Source organism: Opisthocomus hoazin, chromosome 31 (genome assembly GCF_030867145.1).
Source record: "Opisthocomus hoazin isolate bOpiHoa1 chromosome 31, bOpiHoa1.hap1, whole genome shotgun sequence".
Lineage (NCBI taxonomy): Eukaryota > Metazoa > Chordata > Aves > Opisthocomiformes > Opisthocomidae > Opisthocomus > Opisthocomus hoazin.
The window spans coordinates 644,137-659,838 of NC_134444.1; positions in this window are offsets into that span (position 1 = coordinate 644,137).

The window sequence follows — 15,702 nt, forward strand, 5'->3', positions numbered from 1 at the left end:
AGCCTCATCTGCCCATGGCACTGCTCGCACAGAGGCACAGAGACTGGGGCTGCTTGCTTGTCTTGCCCCCTCAAACTTCAAACGTAGCTTTGGGGGTCCGTGCAGGGTGCCTCCGGCAGCCCTGCTCCCAAAATGCGAACGTCTGCAGATAGCTGGCAGGCAGAAAGAGCTAGCCTGGAAAGCTGTTGCTCAGCCTCATCTGCCCATGGCACTGCTCGCACAGAGGCACAGAGACTGGGGCTGCTTGCTTGTCTTGCCCCCTCAAACTTCAAACGTAGCTTTGGGGGTCCGTGCAGGGGACCTCCGGCAGCCCTGCTCCCAAAATGCGAACGTCTGCAGATAGCTCGCAGGCAGAAAGAGCTAGCCTGGAAAGCTGTTGCTCAGCCTCATCTGCCCATGGCACTGCTCGCACAGAGGCACAGAGACTGGGGCTGCTTGCTTGTCTTGCCCCCTCAAACTTCAAACGTAGCTTTGGGGGTCCGTGCAGGGGGCCTGCGGCAGCCCTGCTCTGAAAATGCGAACGTCTGCAGATAGGTGGCAGCCAGAAAGAGCTAGCCTGGAAAGCTGTTGCTCAGCCTCATCTGCCCATGGCACTGCTCGCACAGAGGCACAGAGACTGGGGCTGCTTGCTTGTCTTGCCCCCTCAAACTTCAAACGTAGCTTTGGGGGTCCGTGCAGGGGGCCTCCGGCAGCCCTGCTCTGAAAATGCGAACGTCTGCAGATAGCTCGCAGGCAGAAAGAGCTAGCCTGGAAAGCTGTTGCTCAGCCTCAGCTGCCCATGGCACTGCTCGCACAGAGGCACAGAGACTGGGGCTGCTTGCTTGTCTTGCCCCCTCAAACTTCAAACGTAGCTTTGGGGGTCCGTGCAGGGGGCCTCCGGCAGCCCTGCTCTGAAAATGCGAACGTCTGCAGATAGCTGGCAGGCAGAAAGAGCTAGCCTGGAAAGCTGTTGCTCAGCCTCATCTGCCCATGGCACTGCTCGCACAGAGGCACAGAGACTGGGGCTGCTTGCTTGTCTTGCCCCCTCAAACTTCAAACGTAGCTTTGGGGGTCCGTGCAGGGGGCCTCCGGCAGCCCTGCTCTGAAAATGCGAACGTCTGCAGATAGCTCGCAGGCAGAAAGAGCTAGCCTGGAAAGCTGTTGCTCAGCCTCATCTGCCCATGGCACTGCTCGCAGAGAGGCACAGAGACTGGGGCTGCTTGCTTGTCTTGCCCCCTCAAACTTCAACCGTAGCTTTGGGGGTCCGTGCAGGGGGCCTCCGGCAGCCCTGCTCTGAAAATGCGAACGTCTGCAGATAGCTGGCAGGCAGAAAGAGCTAGCCTGGAAAGCTGTTGCTCAGCCTCATCTGCCCATGGCACTGCTCGCAGAGAGGCACAGAGACTGGGGCTGCTTGCTTGTCTTGCCCCCTCAAACTTCAAACGTAGCTTTGGGGGTCCGTGCACGGGGCCTGCGGCAGCCCTGCTCCCAAAATGCGAACGTCTGCAGATAGCTCGCAGGCAGAAAGAGCTAGCCTGGAAAGCTGTTGCTCAGCCTCATCTGCCCATGGCACTGCTCGCACAGAGGCACAGAGACTGGGGCTGCTTGCTTGTCTTGCCCCCTCAAACTTCAAACGTAGCTTTGGGGGTCCGTGCAGGGGGCCTCCGGCAGCCCTGCTCCCAAAATGCGAACGTCTGCAGATAGCTGGCAGGCAGAAAGAGCTAGCCTGGAAAGCTGTTGCTCAGCCTCATCTGCCCATGGCACTGCTCGCACAGAGGCACAGAGACTGGGGCTGCTTGCTTGTCTTGCCCCCTCAAACTTCAAAAGTAACTTTGGTGCGCCGTGCAGGGGGCCTCCGGCAGCCCTGCTCCCAAAATGCGAACGTCTGCAGATAGCTCGCAGGCAGAAAGAGCTAGCCTGGAAAGCTGTTGCTCAGCCTCATCTGCCCATGGCACTGCTCGCACAGGGGCACAGAGACTGGGGCTGCTTGCTTGTCTTGCCCCCTCAAACTTCAAACGTAGGTTTGGGGGTCCGTGCAGGGGGCCTGCGGCAGCCCTGCTCTGAAAATGCGAACGTCTGCAGATAGCTGGCAGGCAGAAAGAGCTAGCCTGGAAAGCTGTTGCTCAGCCTCATCTGCCCATGGCACTGCTCGCACAGAGGCACAGAGCCTGGGGCTGCTTGCTTGTCTTGCCCCCTCAAACTTCAAACGTAGCTTTGGGGGTCCGTGCAGGGGGCCTGTGGCAGCCCTGCTCCCAAAATGCGAACGTCTGCAGATAGCTCGCAGGCAGAAAGAGCTAGCCTGGAAAGCTGTTGCTCAGCCTCATCTGCCCATGGCACTGCTCGCACAGAGGCACAGAGACTGGGGCTGCTTGCTTGTCTTGCCCCCTCAAACTTCAAACGTAGCTTTGGGGGTCCGTGCAGGGTGCCTCCGGCAGCCCTGCTCCCAAAATGCGAACGTCTGCAGATAGCTGGCAGGCAGAAAGAGCTAGCCTGGAAAGCTGTTGCTCAGCCTCATCTGCCCATGGCACTGCTCGCACAGAGGCACAGAGACTGGGGCTGCTTGCTTGTCTTGCCCCCTCAAACTTCAAACGTAGCTTTGGGGGTCCGTGCAGGGGGCCTGCGGCAGCCCTGCTCTGAAAATGCGAACGTCTGCAGATAGCTGGCAGGCAGAAAGAGCTAGCCTGGAAAGCTGTTGCTCAGCCTCATCTGCCCATGGCACTGCTCGCACAGAGGCACAGAGCCTGGGGCTGCTTGCTTGTCTTGCCCCCTCAAACTTCAAACGTAGCTTTGGGGGTCCGTGCAGGGGGCCTGTGGCAGCCCTGCTCCCAAAATGCGAACGTCTGCAGATAGCTCGCAGGCAGAAAGAGCTAGCCTGGAAAGCTGTTGCTCAGCCTCATCTGCCCATGGCACTGCTCGCACAGAGGCACAGAGACTGGGGCTGCTTGCTTGTCTTGCCCCCTCAAACTTCAAACGTAGCTTTGGGGGTCCGTGCAGGGTGCCTCCGGCAGCCCTGCTCCCAAAATGCGAACGTCTGCAGATAGCTGGCAGGCAGAAAGAGCTAGCCTGGAAAGCTGTTGCTCAGCCTCATCTGCCCATGGCACTGCTCGCACAGAGGCACAGAGACTGGGGCTGCTTGCTTGTCTTGCCCCCTCAAACTTCAAACGTAGCTTTGGGGGTCCGTGCAGGGTGCCTCCGGCAGCCCTGCTCTCAAAATGCGAACGTCTGCAGATAGCTGGCAGGCAGAAAGAGCTAGCCTGGAAAGCTGTTGCTCAGCCTCATCTGCCCATGGCACTGCTCGCACAGAGGCACAGAGACTGGGGCTGCTTGCTTGTCTTGCCCCCTCAAACTTCAAAAGTAACTTTGGTGCGCCGTGCAGGGGGCCTCCGGCAGCCCTGCTCCCAAAATGCGAACGTCTGCAGATAGCTCGCAGGCAGAAAGAGCTAGCCTGGAAAGCTGTTGCTCAGCCTCATCTGCCCATGGCACTGCTCGCACAGGGGCACAGAGACTGGGGCTGCTTGCTTGTCTTGCCCCCTCCAACTTCAAACGTAGCTTTGGGGGTCCGTGCAGGGTGCCTCCGGCAGCCCTGCTCTGAAAATGCGAACGTCTGCAGATAGCTGGCAGGCAGAAAGAGCTAGCCTGGAAAGCTGTTGCTCAGCCTCATCTGCCCATGGCACTGCTCGCACAGAGGCACAGAGCCTGGGGCTGCTTGCTTGTCTTGCCCCCTCAAACTTCAAACGTAGCTTTGGGGGTCCGTGCAGGGGGCCTGCGGCAGCCCTGCTCTGAAAATGCAAACGTCTGCAGATAGCTGGCAGGCAGAAAGAGCTAGCCTGGAAAGCTTTTGCTCAGCCTCATCTGCCCATGGCACCGCTCGCACAGAGGCACAGAGACTGGGGCTGCTTGCTCGTCTTGCCCCCTCAAACTTCAAACGTAGCTTTGGGGGTCCGTGCAGGGGGCCTCCGGCAGCCCTGCTCCCAAAATGCGAACGTCTGCAGATAGCTCGCAGGCAGAAAGAGCTAGCCTGGAAAGCTGTTGCTCAGCCTCATCTGCCCATGGCACTGCTCGCACAGAGGCACAGAGACTGGGGCTGCTTGCTTGTCTTGCCCCGTCAAACTTCAAACGTAGCTTTGGGGGTCCGTGCAGGGTGCCTCCGGCAGCCCTGCTCCCAAAATGCGAACGTCTGCAGATAGCTGGCAGGCAGAAAGAGCTAGCCTGGAAAGCTGTTGCTCAGCCTCATCTGCCCATGGCACTGCTCGCACAGAGGCACAGAGACTGGGGCTGCTTGCTTGTCTTGCCCCCTCAAACTTCAAACGTAGCTTTGGGGGTCCGTGCAGGGTGCCTCCGGCAGCCCTGCTCCCAAAATGCGAACGTCTGCAGATAGCTGGCAGGCAGAAAGAGCTAGCCTGGAAAGCTGTTGCTCAGCCTCATCTGCCCATGGCACTGCTCGCACAGAGGCACAGAGACTGGGGCTGCTTGCTTGTCTTGCCCCCTCAAACTTCAAACGTAGCTTTGGGGGTCCGTGCAGGGGACCTCCGGCAGCCCTGCTCCCAAAATGCGAACGTCTGCAGATAGCTCGCAGGCAGAAAGAGCTAGCCTGGAAAGCTGTTGCTCAGCCTCATCTGCCCATGGCACTGCTCGCACAGAGGCACAGAGACTGGGGCTGCTTGCTTGTCTTGCCCCCTCAAACTTCAAACGTAGCTTTGGGGGTCCGTGCAGGGGGACTGCGGCAGCCCTGCTCTGAAAATGCGAACGTCTGCAGATAGGTGGCAGCCAGAAAGAGCTAGCCTGGAAAGCTGTTGCTCAGCCTCATCTGCCCATGGCACTGCTCGCACAGAGGCACAGAGACTGGGGCTGCTTGCTTGTCTTGCCCCCTCAAACTTCAAACGTAGCTTTGGGGGTCCGTGCAGGGGGCCTCCGGCAGCCCTGCTCTGAAAATGCGAACGTCTGCAGATAGCTCGCAGGCAGAAAGAGCTAGCCTGGAAAGCTGTTGCTCAGCCTCAGCTGCCCATGGCACTGCTCGCACAGAGGCACAGAGACTGGGGCTGCTTGCTTGTCTTGCCCCCTCAAACTTCAAACGTAGCTTTGGGGGTCCGTGCAGGGGGCCTCCGGCAGCCCTGCTCTGAAAATGCGAACGTCTGCAGATAGCTGGCAGGCAGAAAGAGCTAGCCTGGAAAGCTGTTGCTCAGCCTCATCTGCCCATGGCACTGCTCGCACAGAGGCACAGAGACTGGGGCTGCTTGCTTGTCTTGCCCCCTCAAACTTCAAACGTAGCTTTGGGGGTCCGTGCAGGGGGCCTCCGGCAGCCCTGCTCTGAAAATGCGAACGTCTGCAGATAGCTGGCAGGCAGAAAGAGCTAGCCTGGAAAGCTGTTGCTCAGCCTCATCTGCCCATGGCACTGCTCGCACAGAGGCACAGAGACTGGGGCTGGTTGCTTGTCTTGCCCCGTCAAACTTCAAACGTAGCTTTGGGGGTCCGTGCACGGGGCCTGCGGCAGCCCTGCTCTGAAAATGCGAACGTCTGCAGATAGCTCGCAGGCAGAAAGAGCTAGCCTGGAAAGCTGTTGCTCAGCCTCATCTGCCCATGGCACTGCTCGCACAGAGGCACAGAGACTGGGGCTGCTTGCTTGTCTTGCCCCCTCAAACTTCAAACGTAGCTTTGGGGGTCCGTGCAGGGGGCCTCCGGCAGCCCTGCTCCCAAAATGCGAACGTCTGCAGATAGCTCGCAGGCAGAAAGAGCTAGCCTGGAAAGCTGTTGCTCAGCCTCATCTGCCCATGGCACTGCTCGCACAGAGGCACAGAGACTGGGGCTGCTTGCTTGTCTTGCCCCCTCAAACTTCAAAAGTAACTTTGGTGCGCCGTGCAGGGGGCCTCCGGCAGCCCTGCTCCCAAAATGCGAACGTCTGCAGATAGCTCGCAGGCAGAAAGAGCTAGCCTGGAAAGCTGTTGCTCAGCCTCATCTGCCCATGGCACTGCTCGCACAGAGGCACAGAGACTGGGGCTGCTTGCTTGTCTTGCCCCCTCAAACTTCAAACGCAGCTTTGGGGGTCCGTGCAGGGGGCCTCCGGCAGCCCTGCTCTGAAAATGCGAACGTCTGCAGATAGCTCGCAGGCAGAAAGAGCTAGCCTGGAAAGCTGTTGCTCAGCCTCAGCTGCCCATGGCACTGCTCGCACAGAGGCACAGAGACTGGGGCTGCTTGCTTGTCTTGCCCCCTCAAACTTCAAACGTAGCTTTGGGGGTCCGTGCAGGGGGCCTCCGGCAGCCCTGCTCTGAAAATGCGAACGTCTGCAGATAGCTGGCAGGCAGAAAGAGCTAGCCTGGAAAGCTGTTGCTCAGCCTCATCTGCCCATGGCACTGCTCGCAGAGAGGCACAGAGACTGGGGCTGCTTGCTTGTCTTGCCCCCTCAAACTTCAAACGTAGCTTTGGGGGTCCGTGCAGGGGGCCTCCGGCAGCCCTGCTCTGAAAATGCGAACGTCTGCAGATAGCTGGCAGGCAGAAAGAGCTAGCCTGGAAAGCTGTTGCTCAGCCTCATCTGCCCATGGCACTGCTCGCACAGAGGCACAGAGACTGGGGCTGGTTGCTTGTCTTGCCCCGTCAAACTTCAAACGTAGCTTTGGGGGTCCGTGCACGGGGCCTGCGGCAGCCCTGCTCTGAAAATGCGAACGTCTGCAGATAGCTCGCAGGCAGAAAGAGCTAGCCTGGAAAGCTGTTGCTCAGCCTCATCTGCCCATGGCACTGCTCGCACAGAGGCACAGAGACTGGGGCTGCTTGCTTGTCTTGCCCCCTCAAACTTCAAACGTAGCTTTGGGGGTCCGTGCAGGGGGCCTCCGGCAGCCCTGCTCCCAAAATGCGAACGTCTGCAGATAGCTCGCAGGCAGAAAGAGCTAGCCTGGAAAGCTGTTGCTCAGCCTCATCTGCCCATGGCACTGCTCGCACAGGGGCACAGAGACTGGGGCTGCTTGCTTGTCTTGCCCCCTCAAACTTCAAACGTAGCTTTGGGGGTCCGTGCAGGGGGCCTGCGGCAGCCCTGCTCTGAAAATGCGAACGTCTGCAGATAGCAGGCAGGCAGAAAGAGCTAGCCTGGAAAGCTGTTGCTCAGCCTCATCTGCCCATGGCACTGCTCGCACAGAGGCACAGAGACTGGGGCTGCTTGCTTGTCTTGCCCCCTCAAACTTCAAACGTAGCTTTGGGGGTCCGTGCAGGGGGCCTCCGGCAGCCCTGCTCTGAAAATGCGAACGTCTGCAGATAGCTCACAGGCAGAAAGAGCTAGCCTGGAAAGCTGTTGCTCAGCCTCATCTGCCCATGGCACTGCTCGCACAGAGGCACAGAGACTGGGGCTGCTTGCTTGTCTTGCCCCCTCAAACTTCACACGTAGCTTTGGGGGTCCGTGCAGGGGGCCTCCGGCAGCCCTGCTCTGAAAATGCGAACGTCTGCAGATAGGTGGCAGCCAGAAAGAGCTAGCCTGGAAAGCTGTTGCTCAGCCTCATCTGCCCATGGCACTGCTCGCACAGAGGCACAGAGACTGGGGCTGCTTGCTTGTCTTGCCCCCTCAAACTTCAAACGTAGCTTTGGGGGTCCGTGCAGGGGGCCTCCGGCAGCCCTGCTCCCAAAATGCGAACGTCTGCAGATAGCTCACAGGCAGAAAGAGCTAGCCTGGAAAGCTGTTGCTCAGCCTCATCTGCCCATGGCACTGCTCGCACAGAGGCACAGAGACTGGGGCTGCTTGCTTGTCTTGCCCCCTCAAACTTCAAACGTAGCTTTGGGGGTCCGTGCAGGGGGCCTGCGGCAGCCCTGCTCTGAAAATGCGAACGTCTGCAGATAGCTGGCAGGCAGAAAGAGCTAGCCTGGAAAGCTGTTGCTCAGCCTCATCTGCCCATGGCACTGCTCGCAGAGAGGCACAGAGACTGGGGCTGGTTGCTTGTCTTGCCCCCTCAAACTTCAAACGTAGCTTTGGGGGTCCGTGCACGGGGCCTGCGGCAGCCCTGCTCTGAAAATGCGAACGTCTGCAGATAGCTCGCAGGCAGAAAGAGCTAGCCTGGAAAGCTGTTGCTCAGCCTCATCTGCCCATGGCACTGCTCGCACAGAGGCACAGAGACTGGGGCTGCTTGCTTGTCTTGCCCCCTCAAACTTCCAACGTAGATTTGGGGGTCCGTGCAGGGGGCCTCCGGCAGCCCTGCTCTGAAAATGCGAACGTCTGCAGATAGCTCGCAGGCAGAAAGAGCTAGCCTGGAAAGCTGTTGCTCAGCCTCATCTGCCCATGGCACTGCTCGCACAGAGGCACAGAGACTGGGGCTGCTTGCTTGTCTTGCCCCCTCAAACTTCAAAAGTAACTTTGGGGGTCCGTGCAGGGGGCCTGCGGCAGCCCTGCTCCCAAAATGCGAACGTCTGCAGATAGCTCGCAGGCAGAAAGAGCTAGCCTGGAAAGCTGTTGCTCAGCCTCATCTGCCCATGGCACTGCTCGCACAGGGGCACAGAGACTGGGGCTGCTTGCTTGTCTTGCCCCCTCAAACTTCAAACGTAGCTTTGGGGGTCCGTGCAGGGGGCCTGCGGCAGCCCTGCTCTGAAAATGCGAACGTCTGCAGATAGCAGGCAGGCAGAAAGAGCTAGCCTGGAAAGCTGTTGCTCAGCCTCATCTGCCCATGGCACTGCTCGCACAGAGGCACAGAGCCTGGGGCTGCTTGCTTGTCTTGCCCCCTCAAATTTCAAACGTAGCTTTGGGGGTCCGTGCAGGGGGCCTGCGGCAGCCCTGCTCCCAAAATGCGAACGTCTGCAGATAGCTGGCAGGCAGAAAGAGCTAGCCTGGAAAGCTGTTGCTCAGCCTCATCTGCCCATGGCACTGCTCGCACAGAGGCACAGAGACTGGGGCTGCTTGCTTGTCTTGCCCCCTCAAACTTCACACGTAGCTTTGGGGGTCCGTGCAGGGGGCCTCCGGCAGCCCTGCTCTGAAAATGCGAACGTCTGCAGATAGGTGGCAGCCAGAAAGAGCTAGCCTGGAAAGCTGTTGCTCAGCCTCATCTGCCCATGGCACTGCTCGCACAGAGGCACAGAGACTGGGGCTGCTTGCTTGTCTTGCCCCCTCAAACTTCAAACGTAGCTTTGGGGGTCCGTGCAGGGGGCCTCCGGCAGCCCTGCTCCCAAAATGCGAACGTCTGCAGATAGCTCACAGGCAGAAAGAGCTAGCCTGGAAAGCTGTTGCTCAGCCTCATCTGCCCATGGCACTGCTCGCACAGAGGCACAGAGACTGGGGCTGCTTGCTTGTCTTGCCCCCTCAAACTTCAAACGTAGCTTTGGGGGTCCGTGCAGGGGGCCTCCGGCAGCCCTGCTCTGAAAATGCGAACGTCTGCAGATAGCTGGCAGGCAGAAAGAGCTAGCCTGGAAAGCTGTTGCTCAGCCTCATCTGCCCATGGCACTGCTCGCAGAGAGGCACAGAGACTGGGGCTGGTTGCTTGTCTTGCCCCCTCAAACTTCAAACGTAGCTTTGGGGGTCCGTGCACGGGGCCTGCGGCAGCCCTGCTCTGAAAATGCGAACGTCTGCAGATAGTTCGCAGGCAGAAAGAGCTAGCCTGGAAAGCTGTTGCTCAGCCTCATCTGCCCATGGCACTGCTCGCACAGAGGCACAGAGACTGGGGCTGCTTGCTTGTCTTGCCCCCTCAAACTTCCAACGTAGATTTGGGGGTCCGTGCAGGGGGCCTCCGGCAGCCCTGCTCTGAAAATGCGAACGTCTGCAGATAGCTCGCAGTCAGAAAGAGCTAGCCTGGAAAGCTGTTGCTCAGCCTCATCTGCCCATGGCACTGCTCGCACAGAGGCACAGAGACTGGGGCTGCTTGCTTGTCTTGCCCCCTCAAACTTCAAAAGTAACTTTGGGGGTCCGTGCAGGGGGCCTGCGGCAGCCCTGCTCCCAAAATGCGAACGTCTGCAGATAGCTCGCAGGCAGAAAGAGCTAGCCTGGAAAGCTGTTGCTCAGCCTCATCTGCCCATGGCACTGCTCGCACAGGGGCACAGAGACTGGGGCTGCTTGCTTGTCTTGCCCCCTCAAACTTCAAACGTAGCTTTGGGGGTCCGTGCAGGGGGCCTGCGGCAGCCCTGCTCTGAAAATGCGAACGTCTGCAGATAGCAGGCAGGCAGAAAGAGCTAGCCTGGAAAGCTGTTGCTCAGCCTCATCTGCCCATGGCACTGCTCGCACAGAGGCACAGAGCCTGGGGCTGCTTGCTTGTCTTGCCCCCTCAAATTTCAAACGTAGCTTTGGGGGTCCGTGCAGGGGGCCTGCGGCAGCCCTGCTCCCAAAATGCGAACGTCTGCAGATAGCTCGCAGGCAGAAAGAGCTAGCCTGGAAAGCTGTTGCTCAGCCTCATCTGCCCATGGCACTGCTCGCACAGAGGCACAGAGACTGGGGCTGCTTGCTTGTCTTGCCCCCTCAAACTTCACACGTAGCTTTGGGGGTCCGTGCAGGGGGCCTGCGGCAGCCCTGCTCTGAAAATGCGAACGTCTGCAGATAGGTGGCAGCCAGAAAGAGCTAGCCTGGAAAGCTGTTGCTCAGCCTCATCTGCCCATGGCACTGCTCGCACAGAGGCACAGAGACTGGGGCTGCTTGCTTGTCTTGCCCCCTCAAACTTCAAACGTAGCTTTGGGGGTCCGTGCAGGGGGCCTCCGGCAGCCCTGCTCCCAAAATGCGAACGTCTGCAGATAGCTCACAGGCAGAAAGAGCTAGCCTGGAAAGCTGTTGCTCAGCCTCATCTGCCCATGGCACTGCTCGCACAGAGGCACAGAGACTGGGGCTGCTTGCTTGTCTTGCCCCCTCAAACTTCAAACGTAGCTTTGGGGGTCCGTGCAGGGGGCCTCCGGCAGCCCTGCTCTGAAAATGCGAACGTCTGCAGATAGCTGGCAGGCAGAAAGAGCTAGCCTGGAAAGCTGTTGCTCAGCCTCATCTGCCCATGGCACTGCTCGCAGAGAGGCACAGAGACTGGGGCTGCTTGCTTGTCTTGCCCCCTCAAACTTCAAACGTAGCTTTGGGGGTCCGTGCAGGGGGCCTGCGGCAGCCCTGCTCTGAAAATGCGAACGTCTGCAGATAGCTGGCAGGCAGAAAGAGCTAGCCTGGAAAGCTGTTGCTCAGCCTCATCTGCCCATGGCACTGCTCGCACAGAGGCACAGAGCCTGGGGCTGCTTGCTTGTCTTGCCCCCTCAAACTTCAAACGTAGCTTTGGGGGTCCGTGCAGGGGGCCTCCGGCAGCCCTGCTCTGAAAATGCGAACGTCTGCAGATAGCTCACAGGCAGAAAGAGCTAGCCTGGAAAGCTGTTGCTCAGCCTCATCTGCCCATGGCACTGCTCGCACAGAGGCACAGAGACTGGGGCTGCTTGCTCGTCTTGCCCCCTCAAACTTCAAACGTAGCTTTGGGGGTCCGTGCAGGGGGCCTCCGGCAGCCCTGCTCTGAAAATGCGAACGTCTGCAGATAGCAGGCAGGCAGAAAGAGCTAGCCTGGAAAGCTGTTGCTCAGCCTCATCTGCCCATGGCACTGCTCGCACAGAGGCACAGAGCCTGGGGCTGCTTGCTTGTCTTGCCCCCTCAAATTTCAAACGTAGCTTTGGGGGTCCGTGCAGGGGGCCTGCGGCAGCCCTGCTCCCAAAATGCGAACGTCTGCAGATAGCTCGCAGGCAGAAAGAGCTAGCCTGGAAAGCTGTTGCTCAGCCTCATCTGCCCATGGCACTGCTCGCACAGAGGCACAGAGACTGGGGCTGCTTGCTTGTCTTGCCCCCTCAAACTTCACACGTAGCTTTGGGGGTCCGTGCAGGGGGCCTGCGGCAGCCCTGCTCTGAAAATGCGAACGTCTGCAGATAGGTGGCAGCCAGAAAGAGCTAGCCTGGAAAGCTGTTGCTCAGCCTCATCTGCCCATGGCACTGCTCGCACAGAGGCACAGAGACTGGGGCTGCTTGCTTGTCTTGCCCCCTCAAACTTCAAACGTAGCTTTGGGGGTCCGTGCAGGGGGCCTCCGGCAGCCCTGCTCCCAAAATGCGAACGTCTGCAGATAGCTCACAGGCAGAAAGAGCTAGCCTGGAAAGCTGTTGCTCAGCCTCATCTGCCCATGGCACTGCTCGCACAGAGGCACAGAGACTGGGGCTGCTTGCTTGTCTTGCCCCCTCAAACTTCAAACGTAGCTTTGGGGGTCCGTGCAGGGGGCCTCCGGCAGCCCTGCTCTGAAAATGCGAACGTCTGCAGATAGCTGGCAGGCAGAAAGAGCTAGCCTGGAAAGCTGTTGCTCAGCCTCATCTGCCCATGGCACTGCTCGCAGAGAGGCACAGAGACTGGGGCTGCTTGCTTGTCTTGCCCCCTCAAACTTCAAACGTAGCTTTGGGGGTCCGTGCAGGGGGCCTGCGGCAGCCCTGCTCTGAAAATGCGAACGTCTGCAGATAGCTGGCAGGCAGAAAGAGCTAGCCTGGAAAGCTGTTGCTCAGCCTCATCTGCCCATGGCACTGCTCGCACAGAGGCACAGAGCCTGGGGCTGCTTGCTTGTCTTGCCCCCTCAAACTTCAAACGTAGCTTTGGGGGTCCGTGCAGGGGGCCTCCGGCAGCCCTGCTCTGAAAATGCGAACGTCTGCAGATAGCTCACAGGCAGAAAGAGCTAGCCTGGAAAGCTGTTGCTCAGCCTCATCTGCCCATGGCACTGCTCGCACAGAGGCACAGAGACTGGGGCTACTTGCTCGTCTTGCCCCCTCAAACTTCAAACGTAGCTTTGGGGGTCCGTGCAGGGGGCCTCCGGCAGCCCTGCTCCCAAAATGCGAACGTCTGCAGATTGCTCGCAGGCAGAAAGAGCTAGCCTGGAAAGCTGTTGCTCAGCCTCATCTGCCCATGGCACTGCTCGCACAGAGGCACAGAGACTGGGGCTGCTTGCTTGTCTTGCCCCCTCAAACTTCAAACGTAGCTTTGGGGGTCCGTGCAGGGGGCCTGCGGCAGCCCTGCTCTGAAAATGCGAACGTCTGCAGATAGCTCGCAGGCAGAAAGAGCTAGCCTGGAAAGCTGTTGCTCAGCCTCATCTGCCCATGGCACTGCTCGCACAGAGGCACAGAGCCTGGGGCTGCTTGCTTGTCTTGCCCCCTCAAACTTCAAACGTAGCTTTGGGGGTCCGTGCAGGGGGCCTGCGGCAGCCCTGCTCTGAAAATGCAAACGTCTGCAGATAGCTGGCAGGCAGAAATAGCTAGCCTGGAAAGCTTTTGCTCAGCCTCATCTGCCCATGGCACCGCTCGCACAGAGGCACAGAGACTGGGGCTGCTTGCTCGTCTTGCCCCCTCAAACTTCAAACGTAGCTTTGGGGGTCCGTGCAGGGGGCCTCCGGCAGCCCTGCTCCGAAAATGCGAACGTCTGCAGATAGCTCGCAGGCAGAAAGAGCTAGCCTGGAAAGCTGTTGCTCAGCCTCATCTGCCCATGGCACCGCTCGCACAGAGGCACAGAGACTGGGGCTGCTTGCTTGTCTTGCCCCCTCAAACTTCAAACGTAGCTTTGGGGGTCCGTGCAGGGGGCCTCCGGCAGCCCTGCTCCCAAAATGCGAACGTCTGCAGATAGCTGGCAGGCAGAAAGAGCTAGCCTGGAAAGCTGTTGCTCAGCCTCATCTGCCCATGGCACTGCTCGCACAGAGGCACAGAGACTGGGGCTGCTTGCTTGTCTTGCCCCCTCAAACTTCAAACGTAGCTTTGGGGCGCCGTGCAGGGGGCCTGCGGCAGCCCTGCTCTGAAAATGCGAACGTCTGCAGATAGCTGGCAGGCAGAAAGAGCTAGCCTGGAAAGCTGTTGCTCAGCCTCATCTGCCCATGGCACTGCTCGCACAGAGGCACAGAGACTGGGGCTGCTTGCTTGTCTTGCCCCCTCAAACTTCCAACGTAGCTTTGGGGGTCCGTGCAGGGGGCCTCCGGCAGCCCTGCTCCCAAAATGCGAACGTCTGCAGATAGCTGGCAGGCAGAAAGAGCTAGCCTGGAAAGCTGTTGCTCAGCCTCATCTGCCCATGGCACTGCTCGCACAGAGGCACAGAGACTGGGGCTGCTTGCTTGTCTTGCCCCCTCAAACTTCAAAAGTAACTTTGGGGGTCCGTGCAGGGGGCCTCCGGCAGCCCTGCTCTGAAAATGCGAACGTCTGCAGATAGCTGGCAGGCAGAAAGAGCTAGCCTGGAAAGCTGTTGCTCAGCCTCATCTGCCCATGGCACTGCTCGCACAGAGGCACAGAGACTGGGGCTGCTTGCTTGTCTTGCCCCCTCAAACTTCAAACGTAGCTTTGGGGGTCCGTGCAGGGGGCCTCCGGCAGCCCTGCTCTGAAAATGCGAACGTCTGCAGATAGCTCGCAGGCAGAAAGAGCTAGCCTGGAAAGCTGTTGCTCAGCCTCATCTGCCCATGGCACTGCTCGCACAGAGGCACAGAGACTGGGGCTGCTTGCTTGTCTTGCCCCCTCAAACTTCAAACGTAGCTTTGGGGGTCCGTGCAGGGGGCCTCCGGCAGCCCTGCTCTGAAAATGCGAACGTCTGCAGATAGCTGGCAGGCAGAAAGAGCTAGCCTGGAAAGCTGTTGCTCAGCCTCATCTGCCCATGGCACTGCTCGCACAGAGGCACAGAGACTGGGGCTGCTTGCTTGTCTTGCCCCCTCAAACTTCAAAAGTAACTTTGGGGCGCCGTGCAGGGGGCCTCCGGCAGCCCTGCTCCCAAAATGCCAACGTCTGCAGATAGCTCGCAGGCAGAAAGAGGTAGCCTGGAAAGCTGTTGCTCAGCCTCATCTGCCCATGGCACTGCTCGCACAGAGGCACAGAGACTGGGGCTGCTTGCTTGTCTTGCCCCCTCAAACTTCAAACGTAGCTTTGGGGGTCCGTGCAGGGGGCCTCCGGCAGCCCTGCTCTGAAAATGCGAACGTCTGCAGATAGCTGGCAGGTAGAAAGAGCTAGCCTGGAAAGCTGTTGCTCAGCCTCATCTGCCCATGGCACTGCTCGCAGAGAGGCACAGAGACTGGGGCTGCTTGCTTGTCTTGCCCCCTCAAACTTCAAACGTAGCTTTGGGGGTCCGTGCAGGGGGCCTCCGGCAGCCCTGCTCCCAAAATGCGAACGTCTGCAGATAGCTCGCAGGCAGAAAGAGCTAGCCTGGAAAGCTGTTGCTCAGCCTCATCTGCCCATGGCACTGCTCGCACAGAGGCACAGAGACTGGGGCTGCTTGCTTGTCTTGCCCCCTCAAACTTCAAACGTAGCTTTGGGGGTCCGTGCACGGGGCCTGCGGCAGCCCTGCTCTGAAAATGCGAACGTCTGCAGATAGCTGGCAGGCAGAAAGAGCTAGCCTGGAAAGCTGTTGCTCAACCTCATCTGCCCATGGCACTGCTCGCACAGAGGCACAGAGACTGGGGCTGCTTGCTTGTCTTGCCCCCTCAAACTTCAAACGTAGCTTTGGGGGTCCGTGCAGGGGGCCTCCGGCAGCCCTGCTCCCAAAATGCGAACGTCTGCAGATAGCTGGCAGGCAGAAAGAGCTAGCCTGGAAAGCTGTTGCTCAGCCTCATCTGCCCATGGCACTGCTCGCACAGAGGCACAGAGACTGGGGCTGCTTGCTTGTCTTGCCCCCTCAAACTTCAAAAGTAACTTTGGGGCGCCGTGCAGGGGGCCTCCGGCAGCCCTGCTCTGAAAATGCGAACGTCTGCAGATAGCTGCCAGGCAGAAAGAGCTAGCCTGGAAAACTGTTGCTCAGCCTCATCTGCCCATGGCACTGCTCGCACAGAGGCACAG